Source organism: Triturus cristatus, chromosome 1_1 (genome assembly GCF_964204655.1).
Source record: "Triturus cristatus chromosome 1_1, aTriCri1.1, whole genome shotgun sequence".
Classification (NCBI taxonomy): Eukaryota; Metazoa; Chordata; class Amphibia; order Caudata; family Salamandridae; genus Triturus; species Triturus cristatus.
This window is the reverse complement of record NC_140579.1, coordinates 548,355,237-548,372,445: the sequence shown is the minus strand read 5'-3', so window position 1 is coordinate 548,372,445 and position 17,209 is coordinate 548,355,237. Positions and strand designations below refer to the sequence as shown.

At 48.0% G+C, this 17,209-nt stretch overlaps 1 protein-coding gene and 1 long non-coding RNA gene across 6 annotated transcripts in view; one reads left to right on the top strand and one right to left on the bottom strand.

Annotated features, from left to right (window-relative positions):
• LOC146870586 (copine-8-like) overlaps positions 1-17,209 on the top strand; it is a 1,950,277-nt gene that overhangs the window by 785,692 nt on the left and 1,147,376 nt on the right. The window lies entirely within an intron of this gene.
• LOC146870589 (uncharacterized) overlaps positions 1-17,209 on the bottom strand; it is a 449,760-nt gene that overhangs the window by 338,647 nt on the left and 93,904 nt on the right. For all 5 annotated transcript variants that reach the window (XR_014978460.1, XR_014978470.1, XR_014978467.1 and 2 more), the window contains one exon: positions 11,991-12,078. This is a non-coding gene — a long non-coding RNA (uncharacterized LOC146870589). The remainder of the gene's footprint in view (positions 1-11,990; positions 12,079-17,209) is intronic.

The window sequence follows — 17,209 nt, the reverse complement described above, 5'->3', positions numbered from 1 at the left end:
AGTGACTCCACTGCTTGGCAGGCACCAAAAACTTTGCATCAACGGTCGCAAACGTTCCCACTTCTGCCAGAGTCCGAAGTCCCTGCAGCCCCAAAAGTAGATTTCCTGACTTCTCCAAGGCCATTGTGAGTCCCCAGTGAAGCTGAGGTAAGTGGACCCCACGAGTGACGAGGAACAGCAATACCCGGGTACCGTGCACTATTGTCAAGTGCAACCCGTTCACGACGTTGTACGAACTTGTGCTTTGGACCATGTGTGGTCCAAGCCTCCAGCAGGATTTCCTCTGAAGATCAGAGGCCTACCTTGTCCCGAGTGACCATGGGCTCCTGGTGAGTGAATCCTCCTGAAGCATTTTTGAGATCCCTTCCTGGTTGGCTTGTGGGTCCCCAGAAGACTTTTCTACAGAACCAAAGGGCTCCCCTGGTTACTCAGGGCATTCCCTGACTTACCCTTGCTGGGTGAGTCCCTCAGACCTTGCTGGTCTGCACCGCTGACTTTCTTCACTTTCCACGAGACTTGCTGTTACCAAGGCTTGTTGGCTCCGGTCCAGTGGCAGACACCTCAGTAAGCTGCAGACTTTGTGGGACACGCCAAATCCAGCTCCTGGTTGTCGTCAACACCACCTGGACCTCGTGGCTGAAGAGTCAAGACACCCGTGATCACCTGAAATCACCCGACGACTGTGGGCGTCCAGCTTCCTTGCCCCGGGTCACTGCCAAGTGACTTTGAACACTGTCCCTTCTGCTTTCAGGTCTTCTTTCTTCTGATTCCAGCCTTGGATTCCACCGGACACTTATCCTGTCTTCACAAGCAGCAAGTCTTCTTTGGCTCCCATTGAAAACGACGCCGCAACCCGACACCAAAAGACACCTATGCACCCGGCTTCCCTGGGTGAGGTAACTCCAGCACTATGGTGCTCCTGTGGGTGTTGGCTCTAGAACTACTTACCCTGTAAGTGACTTGCTTGTAGACTCTCCCGAAGTATCCTAAAACTTTAAAATTCCAACCGCGACTTGCTCCATCGAAGTCCATTGGGATCCGCGGCTGTGTTCTCACACTGCATGCGTCTCCCGTGGGTCCTTTAGATTACCTGCCTTGGTGGATTAGTGAGGCCCCAGCGCTTCTACAGGCCCTAGGCCTTGTCCCATCGCAACTCGATCTTCCTAAGTCTCTTTTTTAGTTTATGGTCTGGTACGCCCCTAGGGCCCCAGCCATATTTGTGAAATGTTGATTTGTGCATATGTCCTTGACTTCTAATCTCATAAAGAGATTAGTAGAGTTTGTCTAGTAATAAATACATATATATTTTATATATATACCTGTGTGGTGTCCTTTTCATTTGGTAATTCAAGAGATTATAAGGTAAAACAAGCTGCTTTACGTCCCTTTGAGACTTAGCCTGAAGGCTGCTCTCCACAGCTACCACTAGGATAGCTTTCTTTAAAAGGTTGTCTTAAACCTATCTACCATAAGAGTCGAATTGTACTGGTGCAAGGTGGCCACTTTAACTAGTGACCAGCATATGCCAGGCCAACTTCTCACATGTGTGGGATTACAGTTTGCCATTGTTTTACCAGAAAATCTCTATTTGAATTACTAACTGAAAACCACTATAGGTACTCAATGAATGAAATTAAATGAAAAATATTCTTATATAGCGCATGGCTACCCGGAGGCATCCCAGCGCTGCGGAAAGGCGTCGAGGAGGAGGCAGAGTTATGGAAATAGCCAGGTCTTCAGTTGTTTGCGGAATGACAGAAGATTAGCTTCCTTACGGATGGAAAGAGGAAGAGTGCTCCAGAGTTTCGAGGCGTTGTAGGAAAAAAAGCGACCTCCTGATCGAGCCCTTCTGACTCTGGGAACTTCCGCTAGATGAAGTTGGTCTGAGCGGAGACTTCTGGTGGCTTTGTAAGGTTTGATAAGGTTTTTGATGATGGGGGGGCCTTTGTTATGAAGGTTTTTGTGTTCGATACAGAGGGCCTTGAAGTGTATTCTCTCCTGTATCGGGAGCCAGTGGAGTGTCTTCAGGGCAGGCTTGGCTGAGCAGCGGTTATTAGTGCCTGTGAGTAACCTGGCTGCCGACTTTTTGGACAACCTGTAGTTTGGAGATGACTGAGCTAGGCGCGCCCAAATAAAGGGCATTGCCATAGTCCAACCTGGATAGGACGAGCGCTTGAACCAAAAGCTTTCTGGAGTGGACAGGCAGAAGAGGGAGTACTTTCCGTATGGTACGAAGCATACCATAGCAGGTGGGGGCCGTTTTTCTTGCCTGAGTTCTAAAGGTGAGATCGTGGTTGAGCCATATGCCCAAGCTTTTTATTTCCTGTTTGGGCAATGGTGCGGGCCCCATACACGGTGGCCACGAATTATTGGGGTAGAAGCTTGTATGATTGCCCAGCAGCATGAGCTCGGTTTTATCACCATTAACCTTGAGGTGGGAGGAGCTCATCCAGCTGGTGACTTCTTTAAGACATGAGCAGAGGTTTGTCGAGAACTACTCTTCCTGGTTCAGGGCGACAATGAGCTTGGTATCATCTGCATAGGTGACCAGTTGGATTTCAAAAGGGGCAACTATCTGTGCTAGTGGGGACATGTACACATTAAAAAGAGTAGGGCTCTAGGAGGAGCCCTGAGGTACCCCGCATTGGAGAGGTACTGGTTGGGACCGCATGTTACCTTCAAATACCTGGAAGAATCTTTCTTCCAGGAATGATTCCAACCAAGACAGGGCTTTGCCTGTCACTCCCACATTTTTGAGCCGGTGTATCAAAATACAGTGGTTCACCGTGTCAAGGGCTGTGCTTAGATCTAGGAGGATGATAGGTGAGGAACCTCCTGCATCAAGAATCTTTTGTGACTCTTCCACCACCGCTATTAGTGCAGTTTCAGTGCCCTGGCCAGGGCGAAAGCCGGTCTGGAAGGAGTGGAGCAGATTGAAGGTCTCAAGGTGCGCGGAGAGTGCTTGGTTGACGTATTTTTCTGCGACCTTGCTGATGTCGGGGAGCAGGGAAATGGGGCGATAATTGCCCAATTCTGTGGGATCCAGGTGGGGTTTCTTTAGAAGTGCCCTCACCATGGCGTTTTTCCAGTCCCGAGGGACTATGCCTGAGGCTAGGGAGGCATTAACTAGATTGGTAATGGGAGTGATAATTGTGGGCATTGCTAGTTTCAAAATATTAAAAGGGGCAGGGTCGCTTGGGGAGCCGCTTTTCATTGAATCTAAGATGTGGGGGAGGAGTTCCTCAGAGAGAGGGGCATATGCTTCGAGGTGACTGGTATTGTTCTGAGGTTCCAATTCGGGGAGTTCGGGGATTTGATCAGTTTTAATAGGTGGGAGAAGATTGAGGATGTTTTTAATTTTAGTGTTAAAGAAGCCTGCCAGATCTTCACAGTGACGGCCGGTAGGGTCGGCGGCAGGAGGGGGATCGGGAGTTCGTAGGAGTTTTTTTACGATCCGAAATATTTCTTTGGGGGAGTTAGAGGATGATTGAATTTTTTCCTCGTAGTAGGTGGCCTTTGTTGCTCTAAGTGCTGCTTTGTAGGATGTAATGGATGTTCTATAGGCTAATTTTTTTCTCCCTTGAGAAGTCTTTCCTCCAAGCTCGTTCCAATTTTTTACATTGCTGTTTCAGTTTGCGGAGGTCGGGGGTGAACCAGGGGAAATTGTTGGTTCCGACTTTTTGTAGACTGCTTTTACGAGGAAGTACTGCATTTAGTGAGTTTTCGATCTATGCGCAGAGCTTTCAATTGACAGTTGCGGGATCGGGGTCGTGGGTAGGTAAGGTCCGTTCCAGTTCACGGGTCCAATCCTCAATGTTAAGCTTGGGCCAGTGGCGAGCCAAGGTGCGAGATGACAGTAGGTGGGTGTGCGTTGAGGAAGGGTGCCATGAAAAAGGGATTAAGAAGTGGTCTGACCAGGGGAGGGGGATGGGATCCATTCCTTCTAACTCTGCAATGTTTGAGAAAATAGGGTCGAGAAGGTGGTCCTTCGAATGGGTGGCGAGGTGGTTCTTAAGATGCATCTGGTAGGCTGCAAGATCCTGGGTAAGGTCAGCCGACACTTTGTCCGAGGGCTCGTCAAAGTGTAGATTAAAGTCCCCGAGAAGATTGAAGTTGGGTGATGTGCTTGCAAGGTTTAGAACAGATTCGCGTAATGAACAGCAGAATTGTCCATGAGCTCCTGGTGGGCGATATAGAAGGATACCAGAAAAAGTAATTGAGGGGGTGAATTGAATAGAGAAACGGGCTTTTTTCGCAATCTGACAGGGGGCTATCTAGAATGCGGCAAACTAATTGGTCTTTGTAGACAATAGCGATCCCTCCGCCCTTGCTGCCTGCTCTGTCTAAGCGTTGGATTGGGTAGCCTGGGGGGAGCGCTTGAACCACATCAGGGTCTGAGTTAGGTGACAGCCAGGTCTCTGTAAGGAACAGAACATCTATTCCTGTATCATGTAACAGAATGGAGATTTCAACAGCATGTTTTGGCAGAGATCTGCAGTTCAACAGAGCCATGCTAAGCTGCTTGCTTGTGGGTGGCGAGCTGTTTAGCATGGGGGGAAGTTTGTATGAACAGTGAGGGCAGTTTCCTTTGAGTGTTTCAAGGGAGATGGGGTAGGTACAGGTTACGTTAGAGGTATCCCTGATGTGAAGCAGTTTTGCCCTGGAGTAAAGTAAGGGGGCTGGGGGGAGTGGGCCAGGGATCCTGTGCCCTGCGCCCGGTCTGGCGCGGCCAGGCGCAGACGGGCTTGCCTTTGGCACGCCTTCGGTGCGCCCCCGGCGCACCCGCTGCGCTCGTCCGCTGCGCGCTCTGCTCTGCATTGTCTTTTATGTGGTGGGTAGAAGAGGAAACTAGACCGCCAACCTTAACCGGAAGTAGACTCCCTCCACTCAATCGGGATTGGGACCCGTGGTGGACCGGGGAGCGAACCGGAAGGGCTGCGGCGGTGATAAGCGAAGGGCTGAGGTAGTTTCCTTGCAATCTGCAGGTTTTTGTAAATATTTTAAGTTTTTGCTGCTAAAACGAAATGACAATCAGTGAGATAAAAACAAGCGTGGAGAAGCGAGTGTCATCAGCTAGCGCCAGACAGAGTTACACAAGTCTCACAATGCGACTACCTTAACGCGTCCCCTCAAGGTACATATAAAGTAAAGCTTAGTATCAATAAGTTCTACTGAACTTAGAGCTGTGTGTCAAGGGATAGCACACCCTTTCTACAGCTCAAGCTAGGATCAGTAGGCCACAAACTGCTATTGGTCGAAGAGCCAGGTCTTGAGTTGTCTCCTGAAGGTCAGCAGGTCTTCGGTTTGTTGCAAGTAGAGGGGGAGAGTGTTCCAGGTCCTGGCGGCACGATGGGAGAAGGATCTGCCTCCGGAAGTTGTTCTCCGGATGCGCGGGACCGTGGCCAGGGCGTGGTCAGCGGAGCGGAGTTTTCTGTTGGGTACGTAGAAGGAAAGACGATTGTTGAGATAGGCTGGTCCGGTCTTGTGGAGTGCCTTGTGTGCGTGGATCAGGAGCTTGAAGGAGATTCACCTGTGGACGGGGAGCCAGTGCAGGTTCCTCAGGTGGGGGGGGTGATGTGGTCGCGGCGCGGGACGTCGAGGATCAGGCGTGCAGAGGCGTTCTGGATTCTCTGCAGTCTGTTGATGAGCTTGGACGAGGCTCCGGCGTAGAGGGCATTTCCGTAGTGTAGTCTGCTGCTGACTAGAGCCTGGGTGACTGTTTTCCTTGTGTTTGTCGGGATCCATCTGTAGAACTTGCGGAGCATGCGGAGGGTGTTGAAGTAGGTGGAGGAGACTGCGTTGACTTGTTTGGTCATGGAGAGTTTCGAGTCGAGGATGACTCCCAGGTTGCGTGCGTGGCCGGTGGGGGCCGGGGGGGACCCCAGTGACGTGGGCCACCAAGAGTCGTCCCATGCGGAGGGGACCCGAGGATGAGGATCTCTGTCTTGTCTGTATTCAGTTTTAGGCGGCTATCCTCCATCCAGTCTGCGACGGCCTTCATTCCCTGGTGGAGGTTGGATTTGGTGGTGAGGGGGTCCTTGGTGAGGGAGAGGATCAGCTGAGTGTCGTCGGCGTAGGAGATTATGTTGAGGTCGTGCTGTCGGGCGATGCGTGCTAGTGGTGCCATGTAGACGTTGAACAGCGTCGGGCTGAGGGAAGATCCTTGAGGGACGCCGCAGATGATCTTGGAGGCATCGGATCAGAACGGGGGGAGGCGGACTCTCTGAGTTCTACCAGAGAGGAAGGAGGTGGTCCAGTCCAGGGCCTTGTCTCGGATCCCTGCGTCGTGGAGGCGCGTGCGTAGTGTGCGGTGGCAGACGGTGTTGAAGGCGGCAGAGAGGTCCAGGAGGATGAGGGCCGCCATCTCGCCGTTGTCTAGCAGGATCCTGATGTCGTCTGTGGCGGCGATGAGGGCGGTCTCGGTGCTGTGGTTACTGCTGAATCCTGATTGGGACGGGTCCAGGATGTTGTTGTCTGAGGATAGGACAGAGTCCCTCCACACTTCACCTGACAGATCTGCTGACAGCAGATGACCTTAGATTTGCTCTAGGAGCTAATGAGTCTGAATCAGGGGGTAGGTCAATTACAGTGTCTGGGTCAGATGATGAAAATCAAGATGACCTGGACTCTGTGTTTGAAGGGCCAGATCCACAGGGATCTGAAAAGGACAGAGGAATTCTCCCTAAGAGAGCTGACTGAGTGGAAGAGAGGCCTAGGTCCCCTTCAAGGGAATCTAACCACACCTATCACTCTGGCAGAGAATCTGTCCAGCAGAGGAACTCATACTTTAATAGAAGAGAGACCTCCTCTGAAAGAATGTACAAACTGCTACAGTATGAGGAAGCAAGATTTGCCCTCAAGACCAAGCAGTTGGCATTAGACAAAGAAGCCTTTGAGCTCCAGAGAGCTTCTAAAAGAGAGGGGTTAGAACCTCCTGGTGGAAGCAACAGTGTCCCTAGAGTCAGAGAATACATTCCAGACCATAAGAACCTGTCCAAGGTTGTTCCTCCCTACCAGAGTGGGGATGATATCCATAAATGGATAACTGCTATGGAAAGGGCCTATAGAGTACAACAGGTCCCCCAAAAGCAGTGGGCAGCAATCTTGTGGCTCTCCTTTTCAGATAAAGGTAGAGACAATCTCCTCACTGTTAGAGAAGAGGATGCTGATGACTATGAAGTCCTGAAGTGTGCACTTATAAATGGGTTTGGCTTAACCACTAAGCAGTACAGGTTGAAGTTCAGAGATACCCAGAAGCCACAGACACAGGACTGGGTGGACTTTGTAGATTGTGCGACCAAGGCTCTGGAGGGTTGGATCATTGGCAGTAGAGCAACTGACTTTAAAGGATTGTATAATTTGATTATTCGTGAGCAGATACTTAAACAATTGTCAAAACCAGCTCTTACACCAGTACCTGGTGGACTCTGATCTGACCTCTCCCCAAGAATTGGGAAAGAAGGCAGACAAATGGGTCAGAACCAGGGTGAAGCCCAAGAACCAAGGTGGTGACCAGAAGAAAGATTCCACTAAGCCCAAAGAGAAAGGTAGGGATAATAAAAATGCAGAAAAGTCCTCTGAAGGGCCCCAAAAATCCAGTTCTGGGGGTGGGTCCCAAAATCCTTCCTCTTCCAATAGGAAACCATATTGCCATATGTGCAAGCAACCTGGCCACCGGAAAACTGACTTCAGCTGTCCAAAGAATGGCAATAAAAAAATGTTCTTCCCACTGCAGCTCCAACACCTCCTGTTACTACCAGTAGTAATCCTCCAGGTGGTGGGAGTGCACCCAAAAACTTAGTTGGGTTTTCTTGGGGAACTCAGGTGGACTCTGGCCTAACTAGGTCCCCTACACAAGCAACTCTAGTCTGTGATGGTGGCATGGGGTTTGCCAACTTTACCATGAGTCCCAATACTTTGGGCAGGTACAGACAAGAGCCCATGATCAATGGTCAGAAGGCTGTGGCCTACAGGGACACAGGGGCTAGTGTCACCATGGTGACAAAGAGACTAGTGCCCCTAGAACAGCTTTTACCTGAGTTTAGATACCAGGTGACCAATATTGATGGAATTAGGACAGACCATCCCATGGCAGTGGTAAATCTCAGCTGGGGAGGGGTCACTGGCCCAAAGAGAGTGGCAGTGTCCCCAAATTTGCCTGTAGATTGTCTGCTGGGGAATTATCTGGAAATCTCAGCCTGGGCTGAGGTGGATCACAATGCCTATTTAAGAATGTTAGGCATCCCTGAGAGAGTGGATGAGACCCTGAGGGCCTCACCTCCACCCCAGGAGAAATTAAGGGGAGTGAAGCCTGAAACAATGGATCACTCCACACAAACAGAGAGCATAGGGGGTGAGGAACAGTCCTCCCCCCACCAGACTAAAGGTAAGGGTCAGCTTTCTAAGGGAACTGACCCTGCCCCTTGTGAAGTAACTGTCCCAGAGGTGGTCAGGCCTGTCCTGGCCACATCTCTGATGGCAGGGGATCCTTCCAAGGTGGTACCCAGTCTGGAGAAGGCATCCTGCCCCTCTCTACCCTGCCTCAGTCAGCCCAGGGCTGCAGAGGTCAGGGAGATCAGTGGACCCTTAGTGGGACCCTATCCAGAGGAACCCCCTCATCAACAGATTAGGGACACCCAGCAGAGTAGATCTAGCCAGGTGAATGTTACTCTACACACCGAGGGATCCCCCTTACCCCTAGGTACAGGTATCCCACAGATGGACTCTGTTGGACACAGGGAGACCTGGGACATAGTTGCCCCAAACATTCCAATGCGCTCCACTATTCCAACCAGAGGGACCCAACCCCCAGCTGTAGGCAGCCAGAGGTTGACCCTTAGGGCCAGATATGACACAGTCATGGACAGAAAGGCTTCCATGGTGACCAGTGTCCTGAGGAAGTTGAGACCACCCCAAATAGGGCCTCACTTCCAGACTCAGACACCCCACCAGCCTGCTGCTGTACCAAAACACAATACAGGTAATTTCCCTAGACTTTGGAGAAACTCCAGAACCCCTTGGGGTAGGATTTCACAAGTGGACCATGAGACAAGGAGCAACCATGCTAGTGCAGGTTCTTCCTTATATGGCCTCTCAGGAAATAAAGGCTTATCTGGACAAGGTTAGCCTTATCTCCGTTCAGTTGGTGGGGGGTTATTTAGGAAGGTGGAATCTGACTACATGGTTGCCCCCAATTTTTTTCTGTTTTTTTGATGGTTTTTGACTAGTCTGGCTGGGATCCTTCTATCCAGGAACCCAGCCTATCTGCTTACTCCCATAAACGATATGGTGTGCACATTAGGTGCACTAGTGATTGGATACTGTGGTGCCTTATGAGTCCCTAGTATATGGTACTTTAGGTACCAAGGGCATAGGTACTTCACAGGCCTACCAGGGGCTGAAGCATGTATTATGCCACCCCTGGGAAGCAGACTAAATCTGACACCACAGGCCTGCTACTGCAGCCTGGGTGAGGTAGTGTTAGCACTCCTCACTGAGGTATAGGTTCCCTATATCTCTACCTGCACACACATCTAAACCTATCAGTCACCCCTAAGGCAGGCCCTATCAATCCTGAGGGCAGGGTGCTTGGTTTCCATGTGAGGGGTAGCCTCTGCCTGAGCAGGGTCCCTCTACAGCTCTGAGTCCATTCTCTGTAGCAGTTTGTGGATGCGGTTAAACCATATACTCATAAGTGCATTATAACCTAGCGGTAAATGCTAACTTTGGGATGGCTGCATCAAAACATGTTGTGTTTGGTGTCAAACGCTTTGGAATCATACCCCAACACCAGTAACTGGTGTGAGAGTATGATCCCACCCTTCTAGAGGGATACACATGTACCCACTGTGGAAACACAGTAGAATCCTGAAGAGCCCTGGCATCACAAAATGGATGCCACCAGCACAGACACTGGGCTGCCCTCCTGCTGCTGACTGAAACTCGCAGTGGAGGAGGCCCAACAATAGGCATCCTGTCACAGGGAGGTGTAACCATCTTCCAGACAGGATTTAGTGTATTGGGGCTGGGTGGGTGCACTCCTAGAGTGCTTTAAAGTCCTGCACTGGGGGAGCAGTATGCTCCTCTGTGCATATGCCAGGTCAAACCGGTTCAGGGGCTACCAGCCCCTGCTCTGGCGCGAAACTGGACAAAGGGAAGTGGGTGTAGCCACCCACTCCCCTGACCCTCCCATAGGTGGGGGTCATAGAGCTAGTCCCTCCCTTCCTTCTAGTATAAGTTAGGGAACCCTAGCCATTGCAAACTAGATATACCTGGACAACGCTCTGAAGAAGAATCCTGGACCTTCGACATTCCGCTACCTCTGGATGACTGAAGACTCTCCCTTGGAGACACCAAAACTTTGCATCAACGGTCGCAAAGTTTCCCACTCCCACTGGAGTCCGAAGTCCCTGCAGCCCTGGAAGTAGATTTCCTGACTTCTCCAAGGCCATTGTGAGTCCCCAGCGAAGCTGAGGCAAGTGGACCCCACGAGTGACGAGGAACAGCAATACCCGGATACTGTGCACTATTGTCAAGTGCAACCCCTTCATGACGTTCTACGAACTTGTGCATATAGACCACGTGTGGTCCAAGCCTCCAGCAGGATTTCCTCCGAAGATCAGAGGCCTACCTCGTCCCGAGTGACCGTGGGCTCCTGGTGAGTGAATCCTCCCAAGGCGTCTTCGCGATCCCTTGCCAGTTGGCTTGTGGGTCCCCAGAAGACTTTTCTACAGATTCAAAGGGCTCCTCTGGTTGCTCCAGGCCTTCCCTGACTTACCCTTGCTGGGTGAGTCCCTCAGACCTTGCTGGTCTGCACCGTTGACTTTCTTCACTTTTCACAAGACTTGCTGTTACCAAGTCTTGTTGGCTCCAATCCAGTTGCCAACACCTCAGTAAGCTGCAGACTTTGTGGCACATGCTGAATCCCGCTCTTGGTCATCGTCGACGCCTACTGGACCTCGTGGCTGAAGAGTCAAGACACCCGTAAGCACCTGAAATCACCCGACGACTGTGGGCATCCAGCTTCCTTTCCCTGGGTCACTGCCAAGTGACTTTGAACACTGTCCCTTCTGCTTTCACGTCTTCTTTCTTCTGAATCCAGCCTTGGATTCCACCGGACACTTCTCCTGTCTTCACAAGCAGCAAGTCTTCTTTGGCTCCCATTGAAAACGATGCTGCTGTGTTCTCACACTGCATGCGTCTCCCGTGGGTCCTTTACTTACCTGCCTTAGGTGGATTAATGAGGCCCCAGCACTTCTACAGGCCCTAGGCCTTGTCCCCTCGCAAGTCAATCTTCTGAAGTCTCTTTTTTAGTATATGGTCTGGTACGCCCCTAGGGCCCCAGCCATATTTGTGTTTAACTTGTTGTGAAATGTTGATTTGTGCACATGTCCTTGACTTCTAATCTCATAAAGAGATTAGTAGTGTGTGTCTAGTAATAAATACATATATATTTTATATATATACCTGTGTGGTGTCCTTTCATTTAGTAATTCAAGAGATTATAAGGTAAAACAAGCTGCTTTACGTTCCTTTGAGACTTAGCCTGAAGGCTGCTCTCCACAGCTACCACTAGGATAGCTTTCTTTAAAAAGTTGTCTTTAACCTATCTACCATAAGAGTCGAATTGTATTGGTGCAAGGTGGCTACTTTAATTAGTGACCAGCATATACCAGGCCAACTTCTCACAAATGGCTTATAGTCAGCCACTGTAATTATGCAGCAGCGTTTTACTCGTAATTATGGATTTGCCCCATAATCCATCTACTACTCCACAATTTGAAAATTATAACCCAAAAAAATCTTAAGATTAAAAGTTACAAAGAATGTGGCCACGTGTTACTGCACAGCGGAAGGTCTGGTGCAAAGGTTTACTCACAACCTTTCAGCTGATTACTGCTGTAATTGTGTTTCAAACTGGTACTAATAAAGGCAAATCATTTCCAGACAGTTTCAACGTGTAAAAAAACTGACAAATAAAGTAATACTACCTCGCATTACGCTGCAAAGTGAAGTCAACCCTGCTGCATAATTTGGTCCTTCTGTGTTGCATGTTGATATTACTCCTCAGGTCCTAAACTGATAAGAGAAAGAAGCGTGAGATGGGGATGGGGCAAGGTGAAGCAGAGGGACCATGGGCAATAGGAAGAATGCTGAGGCAGGAGGGAGGATAGTGGGAAAAAAAGAGGATGGTGAGTGTGAGAGTCAAAATGATAGAGGAGGGTTAGCAAGGGTGAGAGTATGGTGAGGGAAAGAGAAGAGGAGGAGGAAGAGCGAGAAGGGCGTGTAAGAGAGAAGGGTGACGTGGAGAGAGAAGGGTGAGGTCGAGAGAGAAGGATGAGGTGGAAATTAAAGAGTGGAGTGAGAGTAAGTTGATGCACAGTGAGAAGATGGTAAGGTCAGAAGAGAAAGAAAATAGGATGAATATGCGATGCTACATCGCAAGCAGTACAACGCATGCGAAAACAACGCGGTTGTTACAACGACCATGTTGTTACAATGCATACCATTACATGGCAAATCATTTCTATGACTTGCTGTAGGGGGCGCTTTGGGCTTAGGAATAGTATCATTTAACTCCAGCGTGTGCTACGGTAGGGAAGGTGTTGGAATAGTAAATTATACTATTCCTTAGTTTAGAGCGCCCCCTACAGCAAGTCGTAGAAACGACTTGCGTTGTAACGTTTGCGTTGTAAAAACGCGGTTGTTGTAACGATCGTGTTGTATTCACATGCGTTGTACCGCATGCGATGTAAACACTGCTTCCCAAATAGGATAATGCAGAAAGCGAGGAGGTTGAGGTGAGAGAAAAATGCAGGTTATGTGGAGCAAGCGAAGGACACGGCATGTAAACAGGTGGATAAGGTGGAGGAAGAGAGTAAGATGATGGGAAGAGAGTGAGGTGAAAGGAAATAGACGATGAGGTAAGTGAACAGCAGGGTGAAGTGGAGAGAAGGGGGGGTGACGTAGGAAAGGTGGAAGATGAGACAGAGAGAAAGGAGGGTGAGGTTGTTTAAACCTGTAGAAATATACAGTTTAAACTAGTAGACAGAACATGGCAGTAGGTAGCGTATGCAGCTCACACATGCCTGGGATTCTGTGGGCAAACTCATTTATCTTTATGGGCCACCCATGCTTGTACCTGGCCCTCCCAGACCCCAAATCCTGAAACCAGGCCTGGGGTGAAGAGAGCTAATGTTCTCATGAGCTTAGGATGATAGTAGCCATAAAGGCCTAGTGGGTGCAAGGAAACTCACCGATCCAATGAGCATAAAGTAACACTAGTGCGACAGGAAGGTTGGGTGAATGGAGTTTAATGTCCAGTGAAGGGTGTAAGGACTTATAAAGATAGAGTGTGTGCAGGAGAGCTCTTTGAACTAGTGGTCTTAAAGTAACACAAGTCATACAGGCAGACCCGGTGAGGTGGATGCATTTCTCCCTGTTGCTGAGAATAACACAATCCAGACTTGTGAGGGCACGGCGGTGGCAGTCTCCTGATTGCCCTATTATGATATGGGCGATGGGACCGCCCAGCCCCGCCGCAGCTGCCGGAGAAACGCTGTTTCGATCCCAACAAGCATATATTTTTTTTTTGGTTGAATTTTTTTTTTGTGGTCCTCATACTACCATTATATGCAAATAACAGCCTGTCAACCGATCTATACCTCCCCATGCTTTTGCGATAATTCAAAAGCTCCTGCGCTCATGCCCTTCCAGTATCCTGGCTGCACAAACCACGCAGGTGTAATCATTGGACCAAAGGGGTTGCACGCTTATAAAACCATTCCAGTCCTGGAAAGCCACCCAAATCTTAGAATGTATATTGGACTCCAGATCAATATCCATTTTAGCCGTTCTTCTTACCGCTTGTAACCAGTCTATCCCTTGTGGTGGGGCGGGATCGATCAATTTTTTACAAATTTCCCGCCTGGCAAGGAGGATTAGATAAAGTAGCAAGGCCTGTTTATCCCCAATAATAGCTCTGCACGGTTTATCTTCTACCCCCAGCATTATCAATAAGAAGTTAATTTTGATGTTTGTATCTAAAATTTCGTTAATTATCTTTTCCACGTCAGACCAGTACTCCTCTAGCTGAGGACATTCAAAAAACATATGTTTATCATTAGCACTCATAACTCCGCACCTGCGACATTTGGGGGGACATCAGTAACAAACTTTGCTAATTTTTGTGGAGTCCAGTATAGTCTATTTGCCGTAAAAAAGTGGTTCCTCTTCAGGGCCGATGGTTTGACTGTTTTGTAAAGCAGCTTAAAAGAGAGTTGCCATAATTTTTGTGGCTCAGGAATCTGCATCACCTCATCCCATATTTCATAGGGGGCTTTGATTCTTTTCTCCTCGGAAGTCAATAATGCGTGGTACCATCCGCTTATTTTTTTCTTCATTATAGTTTCGCTTTTTAATTTTTTTTCAGACTCCCAAAGACTCTTAGTCTCATGCCTATTCGCCTCCCCCCAGGACTTTAAATGGAGAAATTTAAACAGAGACAGAGATCCCCCTGTCTTACTCCATAACATTCCCATGGGACCACTTCGTCCATCACTATCAGGTCTCCCCATACCTCTATTCCTGCCCTCCTAAGTGGGACACTCGGTTGGTCCTGCAAGCATTCAGGCGTACCAGGTGAGTCCCATATTGGAGCCTCTCCTGAATAATAATCGATTCCTAGTATGTCCCTGATCGTTACCCACAAAATCAGAGCTGCCTTCAACGTCTTTAATTTTACTTTTTTGAAAAATTTCTTTACACCAGACTTAAACAGGAATCCCTTCCCACCCCAATCTTTAATCATCTCCTCACACAAACCCCCCACACCCTGTGTCCTGGTGTACATACTAAAACCCTACAATTTTTTAACTGGAATGCCGCACAATATAATTTTACATCTGGTAGCGCAAGCCCTCCTTCTGCCAATTTACTTCTAAATTTCTTCCCGGACATACGTGCTCCCCTATCTGACCAATCAAAACTTCCCAATTTACCCTGTATTTTATCCATTAGACTACTCAGGAACGTTAGAGGTATGCTATTAAAAAGGAATGTGAGCTTCGGCAGAATCACCATTTTAATCAAATTGACCCTTCCGTATACCATTAACGGAAGATTCTTCCACCTAGTTAATGTTCTCTCGATTTCCTTTGTGATTCTCTCAAGATTATGCTGTGGAACCTCCTGCACTGTATTGAGAATGTTAATTGCTAAATACCTAATCTCTCTCTGTACACTCCCCCTCCAGTCCGAGATGTTCCAGCACATAACCCTGTTTTTTTCTCTGTTTACTAAGTATCCGGACAGGACCCCATATTCATCTGCCAGTTGCTCTATCCTTGGGATTGTTGTAGCCTGGTCTGCCGTATAAATAATTAAATCATCTGCGTATAGAAAGATTTTTTTTTCAAACATTCCTATACGGAAAGCCTTCACCCGGTTAGCCTGACGAAGCGCCTGAGAAAATGGCTCGATATATAAGTTGAATAAAAAGGGTGAAATTGGACAGCCCTGTCCCGTCCCTCTTGTGATCTTGAAACTCTTAGTAAGGGCTCCATTTAAAAGAATCCTAGCTATAGAACAGTTGTATAATGTTCTTAATGTGATTATAAAGAAAGGCCCAAATCCCATATGTTCTAAGACTACCCATAGATACTCCCAGCAAACTCGATCAAACGCCTTAGCGGCGTCCAATGTGACAACCGCCAAGGGGACAGATCTTTCTGTAGCTATATCAATGCATCCTATTAGTTGTTGAGTTAACTCACACATTTGCTTTCCAGGAATAAACCCCTTCTGATCCTCATGTATTAATTGAGGTATTACTCTGGATAGTCTCCCTGCTAAAATGCTGACAAAGATCTTATAATCAGCATTTAGCAGGGATATTAGACGGTATGATTCTGCCTTAGCCGGGTCCTTAGCAGGTTTCAATATTAAAACTATAGAGACTTCACGCCATGATTCTGGGGCCTGCACTCCTCTTCTATATATCAAATTGAACAACTCCTCCCAGGTAGGTAACATTTCATCAATGATGTTCTTATATACTTCCGCCGGGAGAGCATCAAGCCCTGCTGCCTTCCCATTTTTAGACTTTTTTATTGTTCCTTTTATCTCTTCTTTTGTGATTGGTGCTTCCAGTATTTCTTTCCCTTCTTCACTCAATGACGGAAGATCAAGCGAGCTAAGCCAACGTCTAACCTTTCTGGTATCCAAGATAATATTTTCCATGTAAAGCTGTGAAACTGTGCGACTATGTGCTCCTGCATGGAATCCCAGCTATCTAACTTTTCTCCTGTTTCACTTTTTAACTCTTTTATATTGTTCCTTAACCTTTCCACTCTCGCTTTCCAGGCAAGCAGAGCACCTGCTTTTTCACCATATTCAAATTCCTTTATATTCGCTGCTTGCCATCTAGCTTTACACTTTTGCTCTATTTTTATTTTAAATTCCAATCGTGCCTCATTCAATCTCTCTTCCATCCTCGCTTTTTCTTCCCCCATACTCATGGAATATAGAGCCTCCTCTAAAATCCCAATCTCCTTTTTCATATTCTCTAGTTCTGAACGTGCTTTCTGGTTTTCTAATGAGGTAAGGCTTTTTAGTATTCCCTGGAAATATGCTTTAAAGGCATCCCATACAATACCCGGGTGAGCAGTATCTTGATTGTTAACAAAGTATTCAGTTGTTGCTTCCTTCAGAGCTATCTCAACCCCCTCTTCTAGGAGCAGTGTACATCTTAAAGTCCATCTCCTAGGTGGTTGTGGCCTCAAAGCTTGTATAGTTACTATTACAGGGAGTAGTCTGAGATATGAGCAGGGAGATGCATGATTTTCTTAATATTTGCTGCAAAAGATCTATCAGCTAAAAAATAGTTGAGTCTCAAAGTGGTGATGTTTTTTGCTATGGTATGTGTACCCCTTCGTCTTGCCCTTCATGTGTCTCCAAACGTCCAGTAAATTAAAATCACGTATCATGCTTTTCAGGGCATTCCTCATTCTGGGGACATATACACTCTCTCTTCTTGTAGACCGATCTAACACCAGATCTAACAGGACATTGAAGTCCCCACCTACAATTACGGGAACTGAGATTGCTGCCATCCTCAATTCTAGATCTGCAATGTATTGAGGGATATCCTCATTAGGTCCATAGTAGCCCATACGTAAAAAATCCCTATCTGCCCACTTTAAACGGGCTA